The sequence below is a fragment of the Anser cygnoides genome, chromosome 6 (assembly GCF_040182565.1).
Source record: "Anser cygnoides isolate HZ-2024a breed goose chromosome 6, Taihu_goose_T2T_genome, whole genome shotgun sequence".
NCBI classification, from domain to species: domain Eukaryota; kingdom Metazoa; phylum Chordata; class Aves; order Anseriformes; family Anatidae; genus Anser; species Anser cygnoides.
Genome location: NC_089878.1, coordinates 34,775,375 through 34,799,889, shown reverse-complemented (window position 1 = coordinate 34,799,889; position 24,515 = coordinate 34,775,375). Strand labels below are relative to the sequence as shown.

The 24,515-nt window shown below is 41.5% G+C and overlaps 1 protein-coding gene across 3 annotated transcripts in view; it reads left to right on the top strand.

Annotated features, from left to right (window-relative positions):
- Positions 1-24,515, top strand: part of NCKAP5 (NCK associated protein 5) — a 438,779-nt gene that overhangs the window by 28,474 nt on the left and 385,790 nt on the right. Inside the window, exon 1 of one of the 3 annotated variants that reach the window (XM_013186422.3) lies at positions 12,714-12,921. The exons of the other annotated variants lie outside the window; for them this stretch is intronic. The gene's annotated coding sequence lies outside the window, so the exon portion shown is untranslated. Of the gene's footprint in view, positions 1-12,713; positions 12,922-24,515 lie in introns of those variants that run through there. 3 annotated transcript variants of the gene reach the window in all.

Here is a 24,515-nt window from a genome sequence, read left to right as displayed (position 1 = left end):
TTTTTTTTTTACTTCTCAGTTTTTTTTCTTCCTCATTAGATATATATTCCATAAGACATTTTTATTTCCTCTAATTATGGATCTGACTGGTATTACAGCACAGGTTTACCAGAAAACTTGTTTTGGTGTCTGATAAACTGGAAGCACAGGGGCAGGATCGCTTGAGCAACATGTCTGCTCAAATGGAGAAGTGGAGGAGAAAGAGAGGAGGTGACATCAGGTTAACATAAACTGAATTACAGTTACACAAGGTTCACCTGAAATGAAACTGTATTATGAGAAGGGAGGGCAAGCAGCAGCTTTTTTCCTGTAAAGGAAAGGCTTCAGTAACACTTGACCGAAGCCTGCACACGTAAGGCACTAGGATGGTGGTACATGCTACAGGAAAATGAAGAAGGTAAAATATCATTAAATTCTGGAATCCCTTCTAATTCTCACTGTAGTGAGAAACTGTCTTGCTGGAAGGTTAGGGTTTTGGAGCAGGTCTGAACTTCGTTTTGCTGGAAAAGGGATAGGGCAAAACTTGTTCCTATTTAGCTGCTGTTACTTCAATCTTACTGTCCTGCAAAGAGGACTATAATTTTTTTTTTCTTCCTTAGGAATACTTTGCATGGAAGCACATCAATATAGCAATAGATTTTTACTGTCTTATGGGATGGGAGAAGAAGAGAGGATGAAAGATATATAAAAAAAAAAAAAATGTATGTGTGTGTATATATATATATATAGTTAATTGCATATTATCTTGGCCGAAATGTTTTGAGTAACTAATTTTTTTTTAAAAACAGATAAGTCTTCAGTATCCTGTGATGCCTTCCTGCCTCAGGTCTCTTAAATCATAGCTGAATGTCTTTTATGAAGCCTCAGGGAAAGTTGAAGGTTATGTTCCTTGCTTTCCTTTGTAAATATGTTACAGTCCATTTCATCTAGAATCTGTCTCTTTTCACAGCTGGCTGTTGAGTCAGTTCTAGTTTACTGTGATTTAAGCTACTTAATATCTTAATATCCTGGTTTTTGGTTTTGTAGAATTTCTTTTTTCAGATATGAGGAACACTAATATTTATATAGATGTAGATCTTAGGAGTACTCTGGTTTCACTGGATATCTAAAACTACATTTTTCCTTTTGCGTGTTCCAGATCTATAAAAGAAATGTAAAAGTTTTCATCCTGAGCCACATTTTTAAAAAATGACTACATGTTTGTGCTTAAGGAATAATCACACTGAATAATTCTTTCCCTATTTAGTTTATATTATATTTTAAAAAAAAAGTTTTATCAGATTATTTTCCAAATCTAAGGAAGTAAGAGTACTGAGAAGTACTTTAGGAGGAACCATGCTCATTTCAGAGAAATGTTAGACTGATGCAGTTCTGTTTGTAACTCGTATTTATGTTGAGATTTTCCTCTATATGTATGCTCCCTCAGCGTTTATCAGGAAATCAGCTACCAGACCATAAAATAACTGCAGATTATTTTATACTGCTTTTTGTGTAAACCTCATGATTTGAGGAGGTCAGGATTTTTTTCCTCTGTTTTTTAGTTAAAAATCCTTGTTTCCACAGATTCCATAGGCGTTGTCAATCTGAATTCAAGCATTTTGCACGCAGAGCTGAATTATAACATTGATTGAAATCAAGGGGGTAATGAAGTCAGCAGAAGGAAATGACACCAGTCTGCTTTCTAGAATGATCCCTAGTGGTACTTCTCTGTTTGTTTGGTACTGCTTTACATCGACCAGACGTGCACCAGAACTTCTGTCCCAGTTTGCCGCAGTTACTTGAAGGTCTTTGAATTGGGTCAGGTTCAGAGTGTTGGGGACACAATTGAATTTTCCAAACACAAAAATATAAAAGTGATGTTTTTGCCATTTGTAAAACAGAAGAAAAAGATCCCCTGAGAAGCACCATGGTGCTGCTTGTAAGGCACTTACCAGTGTTCATGGGGATGATCTAAATTTTGGATGTTTTGCTGGGTTTGTCTATGAAATTTAAATCAGGATCCTATTTTATCTGCAGTTGAAGCTGACAGATGGTTAAGGTGAATAAAAAAAGCTTTGGGGTTTTGGCCTATCATTAACTGCTTTATAGTAAAATCTTCTAAGCGTCTGAGCTTAAAAATGCAGTGTGTGTCCTCCAGTAGTACATGTTTATTCTTGATTCTTACATCTTGCATTTTCTTGCCAGAGGGGTAGGTGGATTTGCTGTGCTGGGGAAATATGACTAAACTTGGCCTGAAACTTAACAAATTGTATGCTCTTTGCTTATAATTATCAAACCACAGATTAGCAGATCTATCTTTAAATAAGCAGCAGCTCTGAGACTCTCCTTTCTGCACTACGAGATGCCGATGGAGCTGATGGAGCAGGACTCTTTATCATGCAGCTCCAAGGAGCCTGTCTTCCCTCTTGTTTGTCTAACAAAGGTCTAATCACCACTCAGCCCAGAGTCCATCAGACTGTTTTTTGGCAAGACAGTATTCCAGTGCTCCCAGATCTTTTCCCATAAAACATTACATTTTATCCTCTCTCCCCTCCCAAATCAGCTTTACTGTTCTATGGCTTGGTCAGCTTTTTGGTATCTTTTTCATCTATGACACAACACCAACAAATGTCTCGTGTTTTCTTCTTGCACAGTTGGAATAAATATGTATTATTCCAGGAACTCCATGGCAGACTAGAATAGAATAGTGCAGTTGGGACAGACCTACAAAGATTGACCACTGACAGGCTTGGGGCATCAACCACCTCGCTAGGAAGCCTGTGGCAGTGCCTGCCAACCTTCATGGTAAAGAAACTTTTCCTCGTATCCAGTCTGAATGTCCCCTGGCACAGCTGTGTCCCGTTCCCATATGTCCTGCCATCAGATACCAGGGACAGAATGACAGAATCCGTCCCCCAGCACAATAGGAACAATTTGGACAACCTGGAATTCCTCAAAGACCAATATAGCTCTAGAGCTGCAAAGCTATGGCATCATTTGTACAGTGATTTGTAGTCCTGGGTTTTCTCAGATCATGGGCCAAATGAATGTATCCTATTCTATTTATTCTTCACGTTGGATGGAAGAAGTCCCTTTTCATGTAAAAGGGTGACTGAATCCCTGTAAATTCCCACTGTGCAGCTGCAGACTACTGCATTGGTGCTGCAGAAAGTATTGCTGTTTTTCTTAATGAACGTAACTCCTTATTTCCCTAAAAATTGTTGATAAAACTAAGATAAATTCCCTCTTCGTTTCACTTGATCGTCTTTCTTTTTGGATTGCTATCTGCCATGCCCAATCTACTTCCATCTGGAGTTTTTTAATTGGGAAGAGAGAGGTGGTAATCTTTCGTTTTAATTACAGCATGGAAGTAGCATAAAAATAGAACATGAAATATGTTCTGTGTGCTAGGGTTATTAAGGCTTAAAGTCTGGGTCTGCGTTTCCAACTGCTTGCTGCACAATCAAAAGCTGAACTTGTACTTTTTATTGAAGAGTACCGACCAGAATATAGTTAGCGATGGTAGCTAAGGAAAAGTAATGTGATGCCATTGAGGCCCCATGCAGCCCAGTGCCCCGTTGCTGTGAAGAGTCAGTCCAAAGAATAGCTGCAGAAGAAAAGAACAATGAAACGCTCCCCACGTGCTGCCGTCGTGTAGACAAGTCAATCCATCACGGGCGCGCAGCCTAGCATCTGGGAGATCCAGATGATACACACACTGTAGTTTTCCTGTATCAGCAGTAGTGTCTCTATTGTTGCCTTTTAAAAGCGCTTTCCTAGGGAGGCCTAGGGCATGATTGAAATGCTTGTTATTGCAACTGCTCTGGCTCAATCAATCTTCATGCGTGATCCAAGGCCAACCTGGTCTGGGGCTCTTTATCCACCCCTTCTGCTCGCAATTTTTAAGAATGCGCTTACTGACCAAAGCGCTAACAATTGCTTTTATTTGAACCATATGCACATACCACATAGTAAAGAGAACACCTCCTAATTGTGACTCTAATTGCTTAGTGCAAAAATATTTGTCTTAACTGACTAAATCCCAGTCAGACCTTCATCTTGGTGTGTTTATAGCTGTTTTTTCTCATGTACATTCCTGTGGATTATTTTGCAAGCCATCTCATGGGTGTGTTGGGCATCCAAGCATCCTTACAAACAGTTGCTGCATATGTATAGCTATAATTCAGGTGAATCATCATTCCCCTTGTTAAAGTTTTACAGCAAAATATTTGGCTAAATACAAATGGGAGAGGTCTATTTAGGGATCAGAACAAAAGCAAACTAGGCTTATCATGCAAGGAAGAAAATTGCTTCAGACATGCAGTTTATTTAGATTTAATAAGGCTACAGCTGGGCAATATGTTTAGAAGTTAAGTGCTGTTCTATTGTCAAAATACCCAGGGCCTTATTCACTCTTGGTGTGTATCAACACAAGACCCTTGCATAGGATTCCTGGAGTGGAAAGCTGGTGTAAGCAATCATTTGCAGAAACATACTGTGTTTGAATCTCTGTTGCAACTGGAGAAGGGATAATGTGATCTCAAAATACGTGGTACAGGTCTGGGTAGCTAGAGGATGCATTGATTCAGAGCATCACTACTGAGGCTCTGGAAACTCCAACTACAAACAGAATTCATATTTGTTCTTGCAGACATCCAGCTGTCCTTTCTTGGTCCTGCACTATGGAATATGATTAACAGTGCTTTGTCATCAGAAGATGTTTCAAGTAACCCATAGAAATATTTTGAACTTAAAATGCATTTGCAAGAAGTTGTCTGTGGGCTGTGTGGTCAAGGAGAAAAATTCTAGTTCATTGGGGAAAAAATGTCCTGGCACAAATCTCCTTTGATCTGGTGAATGTTTGTTGTTGTCTTGGAAATGGAAACAGGACAGAAGATTCAGCTGCCCATACTATAGCACCTTAAGGCCTCAGAAATCTTAGGTGTGTTGTGGGGAGGGGGAAAAAATCCTTAAAAGTGAATATCAGATCTGGGAAACGGAAATGCTGAACTTGCTACCTCCTCCCAGACTGGCTGTTTTATTCTCTTGTTCTTTGTCAACTCTATTACCTTTCTTTCTGTCTTTGCTGGTTCATTGACCAAAATGCTTTAATTCTGGTTTGATTGTTTATATGTGCTCATGTCCACTTAGTTGAGTAATCGTAAATATCCCTATCCTACAGTTCTGTTTGTTCAGAATTCACCCACAGAGTTACTTGGTGGAGGATGAATGAACTCAGCAGAGAATGATATGGTCAGAACTTTATCCGCTTTTGGAGGAAGAGTGAGGTAATTGGAAGATCTTATAGCTAATATACAGAACTGTCTTGCTTTATTTTTATGACCCTAGAAAACATGGACTTGTTTACTAGTCATGCTGTAACTCTTTGTCCCCCTTTCTTTCCCATGCCTCTTCCTGGCCCAGCTCTGTCTTTCCAATCCGTGCTTAGCCTCTGTGTCACCGTCAGACTGAAGTCAGTGGCCACACACAAGTCCCCAGCGCAGAGGCCCACTCACCCACCTTCATGCAATGCCTGTTACACCTATTCAGACCTTAGCAGCCAAGCCTCTAACTTCGCTATTTAGGTTAATGTTTTAATGCAAGTAGGCTGACTTTCAAAAGGAGTTCTCCCCACCCCTTGTTGTAGGCCTTTCCTTAGTCCAAGGAAGTAATTCAATGGCAGCCCAAAAGAAGACAAATCAAGCAGCTCCCAGCATTAGTGCAGCCCAGCCTTCCTGTGTATAATACCATGGCAAAAAAATTAGCTGTTAGGAGGGACTCGTGCCTGATGTGGCTCATCAGAGGGTCTCTACAGTAGGAGTCATGCTGTTTAGGTAAACGTCTGTTGCTGGCTCACTGCTGGTGCTGAAAACAGTCTGGTGGCAGCTTTCCTCGACACGTTTTACCTCTAGCTGCTATTTAGGAACACAAAGTAGTAGCTTCCTTCCTATGGTATCCTTAGGTATAAGTTTTGTCAGAGAACTGCTATTGCCCAGTTCCTTTTAGAGAGGGACCCACAGGTTAGAATAGAAATGGGCAGAAAGATTTCTGTCTAGCTCTGAAAAGGTGCTTGAAGTGCAAGAGGGACTGAGGTTTAACACGTACTTGACTTCAGCACATGCTGCTGTTTTTGTTTTCTAAATCTCTCCCCATGCACCATACTGGATACTGTGGCCAGCCACCATCTGGGAGATCTCTCTCCAAACACAAAGCAGCCAACACTAAGTTTATATAGTGCTCAGTAATGTGGTGCCAACAAGCGATGCTCCCTTTGTGGATGTACTTTCTATGCCTACAGACAGTGAGTGGTGAGTACCGCTGTAAAGAAACCCCATTGCTAACTGAGAAAGTTAAGTAACTTGCCCAAGGACACGCTTTCAAGTGGCTAGTTCCACCCTGCTTAATTTTTCATGGTGCGCTGCTGAAGGCAGTGCAGTTTAGAGTGAGCAGAAGGGATCACCCATACAATCTTTCAGCAGCATGCTACAAAGGCCAAGTTTTCTATCCTAAGCAGAACAAATCCTGACTATTTTGTTTCAAGGTATTATAAACTAGTCCAGACTGAGAAGGGTACAGGTGGAAGCAAAACTTACTCCCGACTGTTACTGTTTTTCCTCTTTTGCTGCACAGAGAGACTACAATTGTATAACAGGAGAGACAATTTTAGACTCTTTTGTACTCAGGAATACAGTAAGTTATGTTTTACCTGTCCGTCTCTGGAGAAGAAAAGCTTTAATTAAATCTTGCTTTAATTATGTCCCATCTATGCAGTACCTAAATGCATTATGAACGTATGACATTTGCTTTTTGCCTGCCTTCTGGGAAGGTTTAGATGCTGAATTCTCTGATACTGTATAGAGTTCCAAGTGCCATTATTAAAAGAATATGTGAAATAAAATTCTTAATATATGCATTGTTATGGTAATTGCTAAGTAGTGTTGAAAACCTGAGTGATTAAAGTGTGATATGGTACTTTCTGCTGAAATAACTTCCCCAACACCAGTGGGACTCCATGCAGGCACCGATAATCTGCTAGTATGGCTGGTACCCTGGGCCACAGTGCTACTCACAAAACTCAGTGTTTGACCACTTTCACTGGTAACACCGTGCATTATTGTTCTGTGCTGTTTCAATTAATATTTTAATAATAATAAAATCTTTGCAGGTTGTCTTACTGTAACAAAGCTAGTGCAAATGTCATAGCTTCTTATATTTATTGAAAATGCTTTCCTTGAAATAACTTTCCAGGCATTATTTTATTACAAGCTGTGAGTCCTTATGACCAAGGCTTTGACAGGAATGTGTAAACAAAACGTTAAGCTTTCCTGGGTGTCTATAGTCTCCTACGCTGAGTATCCATTGGTCTTCCTTTACCTGTTTGCTTAATAGAAATTTAAGCCAACAGAGGTAATAAGAAAGAGCAGCTGTGGACTTGCGTCTCCCCCTGACTTCTCTAACTGTAAGCACTCTTGATTCTTAATTTAATCCCCAGCGAGATGACCTATTAGAATAGCAGATGATGTTGTAAATATTTTTAAATATCTACAATGGGGCGTGACACAGCAATTCTTTTTTCTCTATGTATGTTTTTTCTATTATTTCTTTTTCAAGTCGTCACAGTTTGGCATGTGACTCTGCTTGGTTGTAAAGTAAACCAGCATGGAACAACTGAAAATGGCATTTGCCTTAACGCACCGAAGGAAATATTGTTCACCTGAAGATGACGCATCTCTCCAGGGCAGCAGACTGACTACCCTGGAGGTGAATGTGCATCCACACAAGATGCATAATTTGGATTGTTTTTGCTCCACGCCTGTTTACTTTTGCCCTGCAGTCAGTTATGTTGTCCAGACCTGTTTGTAGTCAACTGCATTCTCCCACAACCTTTACTGTCTTCTGCACACGCCTGTCTTCTGCCTTGAAAACGTGAACTTTCAGACCATGCCCTTGCAAATGGGTGGTCTGAAGTTTTCCATATCCACCCTGCTTGGTCGTATGCTTCTCTTTAGGAGCAGATTACTTTATCTGGTAGCAGCAATTTGCAGGGCATATGATTGCAGCATTTCTGAATACTAGCTGATGTTTAAAATATCTTTTTCATTTTCAAGTGATAAAAGGGAACACCAAAGTAATAACAATATGAGTTTGTGGGTATGATATTTTGAAGGGAAAAATTAAGAAGTGATGCTAAGGAGTCCATGGGTTTTAATATACATTAAACTTCCAAACTGATGTTAATGCTAAGTAATATGACTTTGTGCCTAGCCATATTTGGTAAGGATATGAATTTGGTCTTGAACACACTTTGTTATTTTTTGAGAAATCTTTTCCACATTAACACTCTCTGGGCCTACTTTGAAGAATGCAGAAATACAGCAAATAGCAAGTCACAGGAGTGTGTGTAGCAGATAATGGACCAACAACACGTGTATCTTAGCTTTAGGGAATTGGTCTGTCGAAGGTTGCCTGTCATCTCAGCTCTTGGTATTTCAGCAGCATGCCCTGTGTTCCAGTTCCAGTATCAGAGATTTTTCTTTTCCTTCCAAGTTGGTACAGACAGATGACATTTGAAATCCCAGGAGGCTGACAACATGGAAACACTTCTCAGGGCTGCCTACTGTGAAGGAAGGGGCTGCTTTCTGACATCCCCAGCTCCCTTTGCTGTTGCTGTCAAGAAGTCAAGGTGCACAAGGAAGGAGACTGTCTTCCTCACCTGTTCGGCCATCCAAAATAAAATAAAAAAAAAAAAAAGAAATCAGGTATCTTTTCTATGCATTCTTTTGTTTACAAAGCCTTGACTTTACTATTCAGAAGCATAAGATGTTAATAATTGGCCATCTTGCTTTTGTTCAGCCCCTAGGGGGCTTCCAATAGGGATATATCAACATTAGTCAGTAGTGCAATGCAGCAGGAGTGGCATAGTGGAGCATAATAGTTTCTTCATGAGCAAGGGGTGCAGAACCAGATTTAAATAGGTCACAGAAGGAAGTGTATTTTCATAAATACGCATCCTTCCCCCTACCCCGCAGCATGGTGGAGTTGTGGGTGTGCTATGACAACCTTTGTGGCGAGGCTTAGGAGAATATTGTAGGCCAGTGGAGCTTAAGTCTGCTGTTACCCTGTTCTTGCCTGCCCAGGTCTGGAAACCTTGAAGTGTGCAGAAGGAAGATGGGCAGGCAGAAAGTGATAAGAAATGTACAGAAGGTATGGTCTATTTTTGTGAGCACAAGGGCTGTGATTTGTCCTCTGCTTTCCTTTTGCCTATCCACCTCAATTAGGGCCAGGAGAGTCTGATCACCTAATTACTTGCCTTCACAGCATTTCAGGTGGGCAATCTCTGGATTCAGGAGAAATATCTGACTGGTTGGTATTCTCACCTATTTTTTAAAAGTCTGTAATAACCCTTATTTTAATGGTTCTACCTCCTGGTTTCTAGCATGCTGGTCAGAGGCCATATTCTTTCTAATGTCCTTTTCAGAGACATCATTCTTCTCGTATTTTGTCATGTGTTTCGCTAGGACTCCGCTGGTGTTTTAATAAATCCTCCATGCTTGCATTCTCATCTGCCTCACCTCCTTCATTTTTAACCAGGTATCAGTTACACTAATAGCCTTTAGATATTTCCTCAAGATGGTTCTGTTTGACTGGAAACTTTTTCATTGATGCGTAGCATTTGCATAAGGGAAAATCAGCTTTTCATTCACTATGGGGTTTCTCCTTCGCCATAGTTCATTCGTGCTTGTGTGTAGTACTGTAATGTTTTTTTCCTCTCGTCCAGCTGAATGCCAACAGCAGTTAGAGCAGGAAGGCAGCAGAGAATTGCCATTAGGCATGGTGGAAGTATTCTTTACTGCTTGATGTCCCTGCTTTTGAAGGATTGATTATCTTCCCTTTGATAGCAGCCATATTTCTCTCGATTTTTTTTTTTTAATAGTTTCTGAAATTTCAAAGTAATGCTTTTTCTTTTTTACTGTGTTAAGGGCTATTAACTGTCTTAATAGTAAATGTTTCAGATGCTTAAGTTTTTGTCAATGCATGGGTTTTCTTGTGTAACTGTTACCAGAAAATCAGTTTAGTGTACAGCTTTTCTGAGGCTTATTGTGGCTGTGACTCGAATCCCACATGAGTCTTGAAAATAAATCAGTCTCCTTCTTTTGAAAATCACACCAGCACTGTTTCTTTGGAAACACTGGCCAGTGTCTCCGATTTAAATAATAGCAAAGATAGATATTGAAGCTAAATAATGGCCAATTGTCTTCAGTGTCCTATAACAATCAGTGCCACATCAAGGCTTCATGGCTGTCATCACGCAGCCCATGACAACGCACGGGATTCCCAGCGCGACAGCATGAATAGAGCTCCGACCTTTTTCTGAAGATCAGGGCTCGGCAGAGGCAGCGGGACGGGGCAGGCTGTCCTGCGTGCTGCCCTTAGCCGTCCCGCCTAGACCTCCTCCTCCTCCACCCCGTGGTTTGTGCTGATACATGCTCAGATACTTGCACTATAGCAAATTTATCAGGAAGGCTTTTATTTTTTAAATAAATACATGAATTTGTATAGGTAATGTGGTTAAGGATTGAAATATGGTGAGTTGTAATTGCTGGAAATGATCTAGGATTTTCTCTTTGTTTATGGCTGAGGTCGCTGCAATTCTCCTTCCTTCACCCATATCACCTTTTGAACTTGCTGGGAGTTTTGTCATCAGCTTTGGTAGGCTACAGATGAGATAAAGGTGACTGGTGCTCTATAATCATCTGTTTCCACTTGGATGAGGATGGAAAGTCTGGATTTAAGCCTCCACTTCTGTTCCCTTTGGCTTTCAAAGATCTACAATGCTTCCTAGTGCTTTTCAGCTGTTCACCTGGGTCAGCTCTACCCTGTGCTGTAGCTGCAAGTGTGTGTCTGCATGGGACAGCTATAGATGCGTAAGGAAAGAAGGAAGGCACTGAGGTGCTGGGTTCGTGTCCCAGCTTGGTCAGAGGTATCGTGTCTTCAAAAGTGGGAAGACAAGAATATTTCTGTATGTCATGAATATATCTGAGGATAAAATACGTGAAGTGATTGTGATACGCTGGGTTACCGTAAGAATGTGGGCAGACTCTGGATGGCTGCTTGACCCTCTCTCAGTGAAGTATCATGAAGTAGTTAAAAGCTAACAAATCTTTGGGCTTCTCATCACTTATCATCTGCTTTGGCTGCTTCTTCATGTCTGTTTTTTTTTTTTTCTTCCTCCCAAGTGGTACTTCCAGTAAGTTCCCTCAAGACCTTAGTACGCTGAGGGTTTGTACTTCTTAGGAGCGTAAGCCAGTTAACTATGGAAATTTCCAGAGCTGGATGGAGTCAAATTATTAAAATATGCAACCCTTCTGCAGTATAATGGTCTCTCTCTGTGGCATTAATCCTTCTCCTTTTCATACAATGCACTTGAAATGCTGCTTTTCTCTGTAGGCGGCAAGTATTGTCATAACTTCACTTCAAGAACTATTCACCTTTTAAATGTAAAAAACAGTTCTCATTGTACTTCAGCTAGAGAATAATCCCTTTTCTTTTGCGCCTTCATCCTCCGTGGCACACTGATGATAAGTGAACTCTCGAGCAGTTACAATTTCACAGGAGCTTTCATGGGCTGCAGAGCTCTGGGTTTTTCAGATACCACGCGTTCAATCAGCATCGCTTGGAATGTCTCTCTGTTTTTAAATCTGACTTCTTAATGTTGCTACATTCAGCCTAAATATTGCGTTTTGCAGTGTGAATTCTTGTGGTTCTTTCATTAATGTCTTCTCATTCTTTTCTCTGAGCAGCTGTTGGTAGCTCTCCCTAAAGCTGTCAGCTCTTAAACCTCTGCACTACAAACTGCAGAGCAGGATGAACTCACTGCATTAAACTAAGGCCCTGCAAAGTTGGCTTGCAGTGCACATTAGGAGCCCAAAAATAAAGAGAAAGGGAAAAGTGAGCCATTACTAATGTAATGGACTAAATTTGCTTTATACTTTGATCCTCGAATAACTAGCACATTAGCTTTTAAAATAATTTTATACACAGAAATCCAGCTGGTAACATTCTTCATGTGTTGCAAGTATAGAAACAATAATACCATTGTTATTTCCACATAGTGGCTCAGATCAGATAGAGAAAAAGCAGAAGGAAGGCCTCTCTCTGGAAGCACAGCGATGTTGGAAAACTAACGCCGAGCTCCGTAAGTCTGCAGACCACTCTCAATTTCCCACTTCGTAAGGCTTTGTGCTCCCAGGATAAGCAAAAATGTAGCGAGGAATTATTAATTGCATCACCACACCTATATAATGGAGTTCACTGTAGTTATGTAGGAGTCAACGGTATTCAAACAGTTTCTTTTGATGAAGTAATCGGGCTGCTTCTGGGGCCTGTTTCAGCTGCTAGGGGCGTGCTTCAAATGTAAATGACTGCCAAATGGATTCCTTCGAAATTCCAGCCAATTAAAATACATTTAAAGTGCAGCTGGTGGAAAGCAAAAGGCTCATAATTGCCTAAGAACCGTTTGGGCATGAAACAAATCCCTGAAGTTTGGTGAACGCGATTATTAAATGCTGCATTTCTGCAGAAGCACGGCAGTCGAACAAAGCTGTCCTCAACCGCAGTCCGGCAGCAAAGATGACACTTTTAGCACCACCTTAACTGGGACAAAGCAGGGAGTGTGTTTGTTAGGGTGTCAGTTTTCCACCCTTGGCTCTTTAAACCATGCAAGTTTGGCAGCTTGCCCTGTGTGGTGCTGCATACAAATATTGACAGAACACTGTGGTATTTGTTAAACCCCTTCTTGGGAAGCGAATGATTAAAACTCTGAAGGAAGATCTGAGAACCTCAGACTTGATATTTTTTTCAGTAGCACTGTAATATTTACAGAAAGAAACAGAAAATAGTGAATGGGGTGTCATGAATGACCTTCCTTTTCTGCTTTGCCTTGTAAGTAAGGAGAGATTTTTTTTTGTTTAATGTTTTAAATGTTGCTCTGAAGGAGGTTTACAGTTGGTAGCTCTGAAAGAAGCCATTAATGCTTTTGATTTAACCTCGTGTTTTGGGAGGAAGCGACAATGTAAAGAGGTGAAAGACCTTACCAGAAGTAGCTGTATGCAGTCACTGATGATACACTGATGATACCGCGTGTGATAGGTGCGCAAACAGATGCACGTCTAGGTTTGAATGGTCACGCTGCCCTGCTAGGTTAGAAGTGAGCCTTCAAAATTTGCTGCTTGTAATATGCCTGTGTAAAGTTTACTAAAGTTTGCTGTTTTACAGATCATTGTGCTGATTTTAAAAATGCAAATGAAATGGTTATAAATGGTTCAGAGTGCTTTTTTTTTTTTCTACCTAAGGTTGTGTCAGAGAATACTCTCTTTACCCATTTGGTATTCAACAAGCAGTTGAAATTAGGGGAATGATTTTTTTTTCTATGTTGTCTCTCTTTTTTTTTTTTTTAGTTACATCAGGAAATAATAAAGAATTCAGAGAACGTCTTCCAGAACTAACAAGTATTTGTTCCTACCTATTATGTCTTATCTTATGAAATTCCCACAAAATTATACAAAATTCCTAATTCCTTCCTATTCCAGTATATAATGGTCAGTCAGTCATGGCTTCATTTGTTTAACTGTGAGTAAAGTTTCCTGCAAATTTCATGGTGACAGATCATATTGCAGCAGTAGGGGTTCATTTAAAAGTGCCTTGTTAATTGCTGATGTGTGAGTAGCACAGAGAGTGTGCCAAAGGGAGGCTCATAAAAAATAAGCTTATTGCCAAAATAAATGTCAAATTATAAATATTTAAAAACACTTATCAAGAAACTTAAATATAAGTACACTTATACTATGAAAATTAATGCAGTTAAAACAATAAAATTCAAGAGAATTAACATTAAGAATCTCTAAATAGAGGGGTTGATTTTCTTGTTAAAATACCCTTTTTAAACTGCAAGTATTCACAGAGGGAAATCTTTTGATAGAGTAGGAACTATTTTGTTTGGGTAAGTCCTACTCATCACCAGTCACTGTTACTTATTGCAATTAAATAAGCATTGACCCCGATTTTGTATTATGTAAACTATGTGTATGAAATACATAGGATAAAATAACTATCAAATTTTTGATTTTTGACTTAAGCGACATGAATCATGCATGTAAGCACCTGGTCTATTATAGCGTTAAAGATCTGATCCAAGCCCAAAGGCGGTAGGAGTACAGAAGGGAGTGTGAAGAAGTTAGCTGATCTTAAAGAAATGGGCTAGAGCAAACCAGCTATGGCTGCAATAACAAGTTAACACTGACAGTAGTTATTTTTGTATGCTATCTGACTTTCAACAAACGGTATGTTTTAGGGTATTTTGGGGGATCTGCTGGTGAACAGGGCTGTATGAGTATTTTTTTGTTACAGAATACCAAATGACTCCTTTCTAAAAATGAGGTGGGAGATGAGAAAGCCAATACAGGAGTAAAGACCCACCAAAAAATAGCCTGTTAGCCTTTTTGATGGGCATTCAGGGCCAGCAATGGTGAAACTTGTTTCAAATTAAGTCTCCATCTTAAACAGGCTTGGCTGACTCAGGATAAATCAAAAGATGAATCTACGTCCTCCTGCATAATGACATTTTGCATTTCGTGTACTTTTCCTGTACGCAACGATGGATGTATCTCCTAGGTCCAGTGATTCAGCTAATACGCTGTTTACCTCAAGGAAAATGAGAGGTGCTTAGAAAGTATGCAAACAGGTGAAGAGGATGTATTAGTACTTCTGTATTTCCTTCTTCTCATACCAGCATTTGACTGGGCTTCAGCTGTTTGCACATCAGAGCCTCCTTTGCACAATTAAACACCGAGCAAGCGTCTCTCCAGGGAGCTTACTGACCTACGGGCACGCTGCTGCCTGGTCTCTGGAGCTTAGGTGGAGCTACGTGTGAAACTTTCCAAACTACAGTGTGCTCCTACACAGGTGTTAAGGAAATAGTTTGGGAATGCTAAAAAGCTTTTTAGGCCTCCCCAAGGTTAAATATCCTTTGGAAAGCTTGCTTTTTTTTTTTTTTTTCCCCTTGTATTAAATCCCCTTGTCCTTAAATTCTGCCAAAACACGGGCAGATTTCTATTGGGCTTTTCCCCCAGAATGACTTGCTGAAAAGTTGTATGGCTCTGGTGTGACTCCACAGGGAAAATTACATGAGTCCAACTGAAGGGTCGGCATAATTTATAATGGCGAACAGATGAGAACTTTCCTGCAGTATTCCCCTGGGCAGTACTACTTAGTGATTCTGGTACGGCTATAGCCACTACTACTTCATGTCTCTGGCAGGTCAAACTCTGAAATCTTTGGGTATCTGAACATATACCCTTCTTTATTAAAAGGCTTGCAAGGAGTCCATAATGATTATACTGCCCACAGGACTAGAGAATGGCTATTCTGCTGCTTTCCTGAAAATCAAAGTGCTCTTTGGTTTCTGCATTAAAGCATCTATTCATTTTACTTAGGATTTACTATTCATTCCCTTATCATGTTGCTGATGCTCTAGAGAACTCCAGAGGACAGAACCTGTCCCCAACCTCAGAGTATGTGGAACGGCAGCAGAGGGAAAGCTAATTAGTGGATGAAGATGAGTCTCATGCAGCCTGAACTCTAGCTAGTAGCAAAAGGCCTTTTACCTGGCAGAGGGGGAGACTTCTCCTGTGCGCGTGGTATTTTCCTGTAGTTCTGTGAATAGATGCCCCTTACATTGGGTCTGCCTTCATATCCTTGATGAGGACTCATGTAGGATGTGCAGGAGGTGATGTACAATTGATGAAGGCGTTGGCCTAAGGGGAACTGTTGCTCTGTGTCAGCCTTGAAAAATTTGGTGGTTGGTTTCTGTGATGGGCACTGCATGGCACGTGCTTCTCTCTCTGCCACAACTGTCTTCTACCATAGTCATTGGATCTGGTCCTGAGCTCCACGGCCTGGTGGCGTACAGCCAGGAAGAGGCTGTTGATAATGGGGGACTGCGAGAAGACAGCTTGGTGCACCTTTCATAGTTTCTTCTAATACTCGTTATCCCTCCAGCGAGATTGTATACCACCGTGTCCCTCCCCAAACGCAAGGCAGTAGCACGCTGCACCCAGTGAGCTGGGCTTGGCTTCCATTTTGCCTCAGCAGGCAGTGGTCTACGGGTCTCTTTGGGGCTTTGCAGGTGCTCAAACTCTCTTGAGCTGACTCCACGCTGAGCATGTGATAATCACATCTCATCATGCTGATGGCAGAACTGGTGCCAGTGGAGGATCGAACCCTATTCCCAAGCCAGTTAGAAATTAGGAAATCCTGCGGGAAGAAGGAGAGACAAGGTTGAAAATGTGAGTGTGGCTCTTTCAAAGAGTGGTAGAGAGGAAAGGGAAATGAGAGCCTTAAGTCTAGATCCTCTTCCATAAATGCAGTCAGTGCAAGAACAAAACTGTTTCTGTATGAAATGGATCTTCAGCTGAATATCTGGCAGGCCGTTACCTGGATTGTGCAGCGTCAGAAAGATATAGAAAGAAATAAGTACCTCTGTATTTGATTTTTGAGTTCATTTCTGTTAGCTGTGGAATAGCATTGCTTGTACTTTGCATTTAGTAAAATAATTCTTCATTTTACCCTTACTGGAACCTGAGTGCAGTAAGAATAACTTAGGAGTAATTGTTAGCCATGAGGACAGCCTGTCCTAGTAAGCATGGTGAAGGTTAAATTTCCATGACCGTTCCAGAGATCTGAAAAGCTCTGGTAGGGCCAGTTTTGTTGATATTTTCCACTGAACCATAAAAAGTAACTGCAGGGGCTGGCTTGGGTCATGTTCCATGCAAAACTCTGGATCAGTACGTGTCCTCTGTTGATCAAACTTAACCAGATAAATATCTCAGCAGCAATGTGCAGCACGGGGTGGAGAGATCTCATAACTTTCAAGTCTCAAGAGGGAGTTGAGCGTCATGTTTAGAGTATGAACAATTTGGAATGGGATATCTTTTTTCAAAAAAAGGGCCAAAAGGTTGGTGCTTGTTTTCTAGATTCAAAGTGAGAATTCAACGGCAATTACGAAGTCGTTTTTTTCATTTACACCAAAGCTGTGCCTGAGAGTTTCCTCATAACCTTGGGACCTGTGAAGTGAAAACTGAAAGCAAGCACAACTACTGCACCTGTGTGCTTATAGAGAAACTGCTGGAAGAAACTAGAGTAGCACTCGTGTTTCTTCAGTTTCATCAGACAGTAGGTTCTGGTCCTCAGTGAGGTGATCCATTCTTTTCTCATTCATCTCATACGAATAGTTTACTTGTAAAGGACAATTAAAACATTTCATATCCCTTTCTAGGGGTATCTTAAAGCAAAAACACGGATTTCTGTTCATTTCAGGCGTGCTTGCTGTTGCAAAAAAATTTCTACCGGGGCTTCAGTTCCGGGATTTCTGGTTCTGTGGGATTTTTAAAAATAATTTTCTTATTTTGTTTGGTCAGTCATTGATTTGGTTCCTATTTACTTAGGATCCCACGTAGCGAAGTTGCGGGCAAGCTGTTGGAAGGACGGGTAATTATTTCCAAACACAGAGGTTGTGCAACGTGTAAAGGAAGAGAAGAAATACTAAGCTAACATAAATTGTTGAACTTTCTGACATGGTTATTGGAAAGCTTAAAGGAAAGAGTAATGTATACCAGATACGTGTATAACAAGAACTACATTTTTGGTAGGATTGATTTCCAGTAAGAAATAGTAAAAGGCAAGCAGGGCAAATCAGAACGTGTTGCAGGAAATCTCTTAGTGGGACTTACTGTGTGAGTACTTGCTATTATTTTTTGTGGAGCTAGTTCTTACGTAAAGTTCTTCCTGATACAGTTTTATGTCATAAGGGTGAAGGGTGATCAATACTCATGACAAAACGTAGAGCTATCCTTTAATTACCCAAATCATGGGATTGTCAAGGCTGGTTCAGGTTGTCCTTTAAAATCTGGACATTGTAAGAGCTCTGGCAGCCTTCTCGCTGCAAACTTCACCCCAGTGATGAATCTATCTCTTAATCTATGTCTTTAAAGTAAGTGATTATTTCAAATCTCACACTATCTGCCTGAGATCCTATGGATAACCTGAGAAGACAGACCTTCTCAAAGCTGCTTAAGTACTTCGGTGGCAGAAGAGGCAACTCCCCGGCCTCTCACCTAAGCAATGAAATCATCCTGCATACGATTAGGTTGCTGATCATCCTTTCCTCTCCAGAAAACTATTCTAATGCAAACAGTATTTTAGTTACCCAGAGTTGCACAGTTCAATGCAGTAGCCTGGAACTTTAGTCTTGTAGCAGTAATTAAAGCTGATAAATGAGGGCATCCCAGTTAAATGAGGTTTTAAGGCCTTGGTGATCAGTGTGTGTAGCTGTGCTGCACAAACTGGATCCTGGGCCTTAATGAAATTGTTCCTTCAAACATGCATCCTGCCTACAGGACCAAAGTCATTTTTTCCTGTCCAAAGTCAAGGAGTTCTCCCCTTCTTTTCTTCTATGGTAGGAGAGACTAAACAGGAATTGAGGGTAATTTTTATGAGACTTCTTCTGCAGCAGCCCACATGAATGTTGTCTTTGTCGCATCAGCCCAGGAGAATTTCTCAGGCAGTTGGGCTCATTACGCAGAGCTTTGTTCCTGTAGGGTTAGGCTGTGTCTCTAGACACCGATTTGTATAAATGCGACTGCTCCAAGGAAGGAGCTGCCTTTATTTCCTTAATTTGTTGGAAGAGAAGTAATTTGCTTCTATTTTCCAGTTTTTCACCCACACTGGCTTTTTGTGGCTAGTCCTAAAGGAAAAGCCAATTCATTATTCTTTCCAAGTCACCCTTACAGAGAAAATAACAGTAGCTGTGTAGTTCCTACTCTTTCCTTTCCATCTCCTCTGTGCCCGTAGGGGATATATGTGGGGATACTATCAAAGTAACACCTGTATTTAGAGTCTTTCTCTTTTTTTCAGTCTAGGAAGGCTGTGTACAGCTAAGAAAGAAACTGACCCACTGCAAGGGATTGTGTATTGGAGGCTGTTGTAATGGGGAACAGAATGTATTCCTGGAGCTATGTTCACTTTCAGAGCAACACAACTTGAGCAGCATGCTCTGACATTGCAATGTCCAAGGAACAAGTATTGTTATGCCTATTAGTGCGGGTTAGCTTTTAAAATTATTTTATACTTTCTTAACACTCCTGTGGAGAAACACAGCAGATTTTTTTTTTTTGCCGTTTTTGTTGCTAACTCCTTATTTTCAATAATGTGATGCAGGTTTTTGTGATGTGAGTTGTTACACGCTCTTGTAACTTAGAAATACGTGTTGCAGGGAATACCCAGGTGTGAAATTTCATCTCTCACAAAACCCTGCAGAGGGTAACGTTGCCCTGCTCCCTTTTGCAGGACAGGTACTCAGGGAGAGGTCTGAAGGCTGGCCTGGGCACACAGGAAGCAGGGGCGGTGATCAGGCACTGCAATCCCTGCTTGGCCTCAGCGTGCATGGCTCTTTGTGCAGGTGGGATGTGTGATTACAGCTGTTCTGCAAAATAAGGTATTTTAAAGTGCTTCGTGATTGCCTGGCCTCAAGCGCGTGCTGCAAACACAGTGCATCACTAGTGAGAGTAAAAACTGGAAGAATATTTTATTGACTAGCTCTCGACGATGGAGCTTTATGAGAACAGAAAGCAGCTCCACCTGTACTGTACTTGGTCACCTCAGGAGGCTGTCAGGGGGTTGCTGAAACAGTAATTTTGAAGCTAAGTATCAGTAAATGGATTTTTTATTAATTTTTTTGTGCATTTGAAGGTTCCTAGAGGGGAGAAGTATGGAGGCTTTCCCCAGAATGTCATGGCTTTGTTGTTCAAGGTATGGGTACCTCTGGCAAGATCCTTCCTAGCACCAGGAGGCATATGCTACAATTTCTCCAGCACAGAGTATATATTTGGTATTAGCTCTTTGAGATTGCCTTCCATCTCTTCTTCTGAGCTAACCTTTCCTCTGCCATGGAGGATCCGTTGATAATGTGTTTTTTTCATTCATTGCTAAGCGTTTCACGCAAGTGGTACTGTAAGCAAAGACACATCTTCTTGAATAGTAAAAGCATTGATCTTTCTGCAAAGCAGCAGGCTATCTACGTGACAGGACACCGAAGTGGAGTTTTTTTGTGATTTGTTGTTTATTTTTTTATTCCTACAAAGCTATTTCCTTCATGCACAAGAGGAAAACAACAACAACAACAAAAAAGGTGTGTGTGTGGGGGACTGTCTGAGGAGGATAGGGGTAAGGGAAAAGAGCAAACATGCATCTCAAACCACCATTTACTACTTTCCAGCTGAAGTCCACCTTACATTAGGAAATACTTTATCTTTGCCCCAGATCACTGGAATTGATCTTAAGGTGGGGTTTATTGTCATTGCTGCACTGAACTTGCTTGCTGAATCTCAGTGCACAACTGGAATCTGTGACAATTGGCGTCACCCAGGAATATGCTCTACTGACCAATTCAGGCGTTGTTGGAGAACAACGTATTCTTCAGTAAGATTTAAGACTTTGGAATACAGGTGCAGCTTCGTTTGGACTTTGTTAATACCGAGGGGATCCAGCTTCGTGCACCAGGTGCAGGACAGCACAGGAATGCTGGAGGTCGTGCTCCAGGTTGGCAGTGCCTTACTCCCCAGGGCATTCCCGTCACTCCAGCTTCACCCTGCCACTGCTGTCCTGCTGCTGGCACCCAGGTCTTGACAGCCAGAATCAACTGAGTGGGGGGAAAAAAAGGCTACCTCAAAGCAAGAGAGGTGTAGAGTGGGGCAGAAATGAAGATGGGCAAGGGGTTGGCCCAAAGTCCCCCAGGTGACAGTGGCAAAACTTAAACAAAAAAGACCCAAACCATCTTGGTTAAGCGCTTGTGCTTTAACAACCACAACATCACCCCTTCTCTGACTATGAAGCTCTTAAATAATTTTGCTCCTCGCAATGACAGTCATTGTTATAGGACTTCTTCAAAAGATGAGCGTGCTCTTGCCTTTTGACAGTTGCGAAGTTATTTTCTTTGAACTGTTATAATCTTGGCTTTGCAGAAGAACTTCCCGAAATGAATGATGATTGTACAGAGCTGCTGGTCTCTGCCTCACATAAAGCAGCGGCTTGTGGAATGTCTGCTGAAGTTTGAGTCAACAGCGTAGTTTGTCTCTTGTCAAGTGTTCCTTTTAATGCAGGAAAGGGAAGAAAAATTCATTTTGTGTGACACTGCTCACTAGGCACGCGGCTGCATGGCGCGTTCTGCTGTGAAATCCTCAGCTACTCCACAGCGGGTACTTAGGTTATGCATTTGGTCTTAAAGGCCTAAAATGACTTCTGGAGGGGGGACTCTGTTCATTGGTAGAGCTTTTAATTTTAGAGGACAATAGTAAGGATCCTTCTGGTGACTCTTGTGAGAACAGGATTCTGCCACAAGCGGAAGACCACCAGAAACCTGAAAGGACAGCTGTACAAAGCCGGACGTTTGGCCTGATCTCTCCATTCAGCCCTGAACCAAAACCAGTTTGAGAGCTCGTGCTTTTGGCATATGGGACAGTCACTGTACCCCACTACGTATGTCTTTTGCAGAACAGAGATGCCAAGACATGCTGAGGCTACACATAATGGACACAACAAACCTTTGCGGGTCACTCATTCTGAGGGAAAGTATGCCACACTAAAATTGATTCTGCAAACAAAGTTTTGTGAATGGAAAAAAAAAAGGAAATAGTCTTGAATGGAATATTGGGATGCAGTAAAGAAATAGAGGACAAATTCTAACTGGCATAAACGGGTGCTGTCTACTTTTACCAGAGGACTGAGTCAAGTTGTGTAAGAGGTTTTTCTGAGGTGGACCTGGATGACTCTGTGGTAACTTGTGACAAGTGGCAGTAGCTCACCAACTCGACACGTGCGATTTTTATCCTTTTCGCATCGAGATGGACAAAAAAAGTTCCTGAACCGTTGAAGTCAGAGTCAGCAGCATGGTCAATCTGTTGATTTCCTTGCTAATGAAAGTATGGCATAATGAACCATTTATAGGAAAATTTTAACTGGTGGAGTAAAAGCTCATCCTTCCACTTTCTATGGGGGAAGAAACATTTCATAAAGAGTCTTGTTCTGGGATAGACAACACATCCCATACACAGTCAGGTGTATTTGGGGAAAAAACAGTTGTTTGATGGATCAGAGACAGTCACTGGTATAGTCCAAAGCTCTGCCTGTTGTACAGTGATGAAGAAGAGAACAAGTGGATTTCCCTAGAACTTCACTCTAAAATCCCACCACATGGACACTTTTTTTTCCCCCCACTACACTTTGCTTTTTGCTTAGCAGTTTGGGAAGATCTCATAGACTGTTTTCCTCTGCAGAACCCCGGTACTTACTGCTTCCTTTTTTGAGCAAAGTTTTTGGCTGTTGCCGATGATTGTTTGAACCCACCCAATGCAGGAATAACTGTTCTGAGAACGCTCTGCTGCGGCCGCACGGACAATTTTATTCTGTGCACTGGAGGTGGAGGCTTGAATCCCCTGGCAAATGCTGTCACAGATCTCAGTAGGGTCATTTTGCTGCCTGGCTCGAGAGAAAACAAAATAATTATTCAGAAAAAAATATTTTAGAGCTTGAAACACTTTTCCTTTTTGTACACCACATCCACAAGTGGCCAAACAATAAACAATGGGAATTTTTGTCTCAGTAACAAAACTTAGCAGAATAAAAAAGCTGGAATTCTTTCAACAAAGTATATTCTATTCTTCTTGGATATTATGAAAACTGATGTCACTTCTAATTCCTCAGGAAAGAAAAAATCCTTACAGTTTGCAGTACATCAATGCAGTCATTTTTTCCCCTGACTAATCTATAAAAAGACATTGTATATGAATGTTATTTTCTCTGCCAGAAATGCATTCCTGGAACATAATAAATGCTTTTTTTGTTTTTGTTCAGTAATTTAGATAATAGTTTCTCCATGAGGTTTCATAACATTTATTTACTACCATAAACGATTGGACCAAGTGATTTCAGCAGTCAAAATTGGAATCCCTCAGCAGTAAGCTTTCTTATTGAATTAATTTTGTGAATATTATGCTTAAAATAATTTCAAATGACAACTTTATATGAGCAACATAGAATGGATATGAAATAAATCTGTAGAGCTCTGTGCATGAAGCACAGGAGACTTTAATGGCAGAGGCGTCAGCTGCGGAGATTCAACTAAGCAAAACTTGTTCTCAAATTATTGACAGCCTCGGATAGTTACAAGTATTTCTTGTTCAGATCAATGAGATTGCAGTGGATGTGGCCAACAGCACTTTCATGCTTTGCAAATACAGCGTCTTGGGAATTTCTTTCCTCGCTCTGTGAGAATCCAAGTCTCAGCAAAGCCTCCCCACGCTGCTGCACCCTTTGCCGGCCACGAGCCCGCAGCCAGGCCCACTGCCTCCTGCTCGAGTGGTGAGCTCCTGGGCTCTGCGCATCTCATGGGGGGGGGACCGTGGTTAGCTGCGGCCGTGGTGGCTTCCACACAGCATGGGGAGATGGCTGCTATGGGTTTTGCTGCCGTCCTGCGGTCAGCCCGTTGTCTAGAGCCTGGTCAGGTGGAAAGAGGGAGAGGTGGGACCTGCAACGTGGCCTGCTCTGTGAAATGTGTTGGGCTGGGTGACACAGAGCTGAGGGGTCTGCTGGTGGCAAGGCAGGTGGCTGTGGGGTTGGAACTGGCGCTTCCACGGTCAGCCTTTGGGTGATGCGCACGTAACCGCTTTGTGTGCATCTGCTGAAAGTGCTCTTTCAGAGACAATCCAACTTTGCTGTGCTAGTCCCTATTTGCATACAGCCCACCGGGAAGATGGTGGTATAACGAATAATGCTGTGCCCTCTTGGCTTTGCTCGTATAATTGAAAGGAAATCAATGACAGCTCAGCCTCTCTCTCACTCTAGCCATGTATCGCTCAAGAAAATGCTCGTGCGTGTCAGCCTGGCTGAAATTCCACTTCCTTTTTTGTTTTTTAATCTGATTCCTTGGCATCTTCACACTCCAGTTACGGTTTACATTGCCCTTACTGCATGCAGTAATGATTGCTGAAGGTGACCAGAACAGTGTAAATTATCATATTTAAATTACAGATTGTGCCTAACTGTTTTGTTTCTCTGTTGTCTGTTGCATTCTACTATTTTCTGTTGGTGCTCATTTCACCTGAAAAATGAATCACTTGCTAATGGGTTTAACCACCTTCATTTTTGTCACGGAGACGCTAAGCATCATCCGCCTTCAATCAACTCAAGTTTGAAGTTTAATTGTGTTCAGGGGAACAGCGAAGTAAGCTGTTGGCCTGGAAAAGTACTATGTTGTATAGTCTGGGGGACTCTCCAGGGTTAGAGAAGATAAAAAAAAAAATAAATTAAGAGGGGGGAGGAAATGTCCACAGGTTGCACTATCTGCGGGGGCATCATTAAAGTACTGTGGGAGGGTCCGGGAGTGTGGTGACAGTACCCTCTGCTCCGCCACGGCCGCTTCACATCCG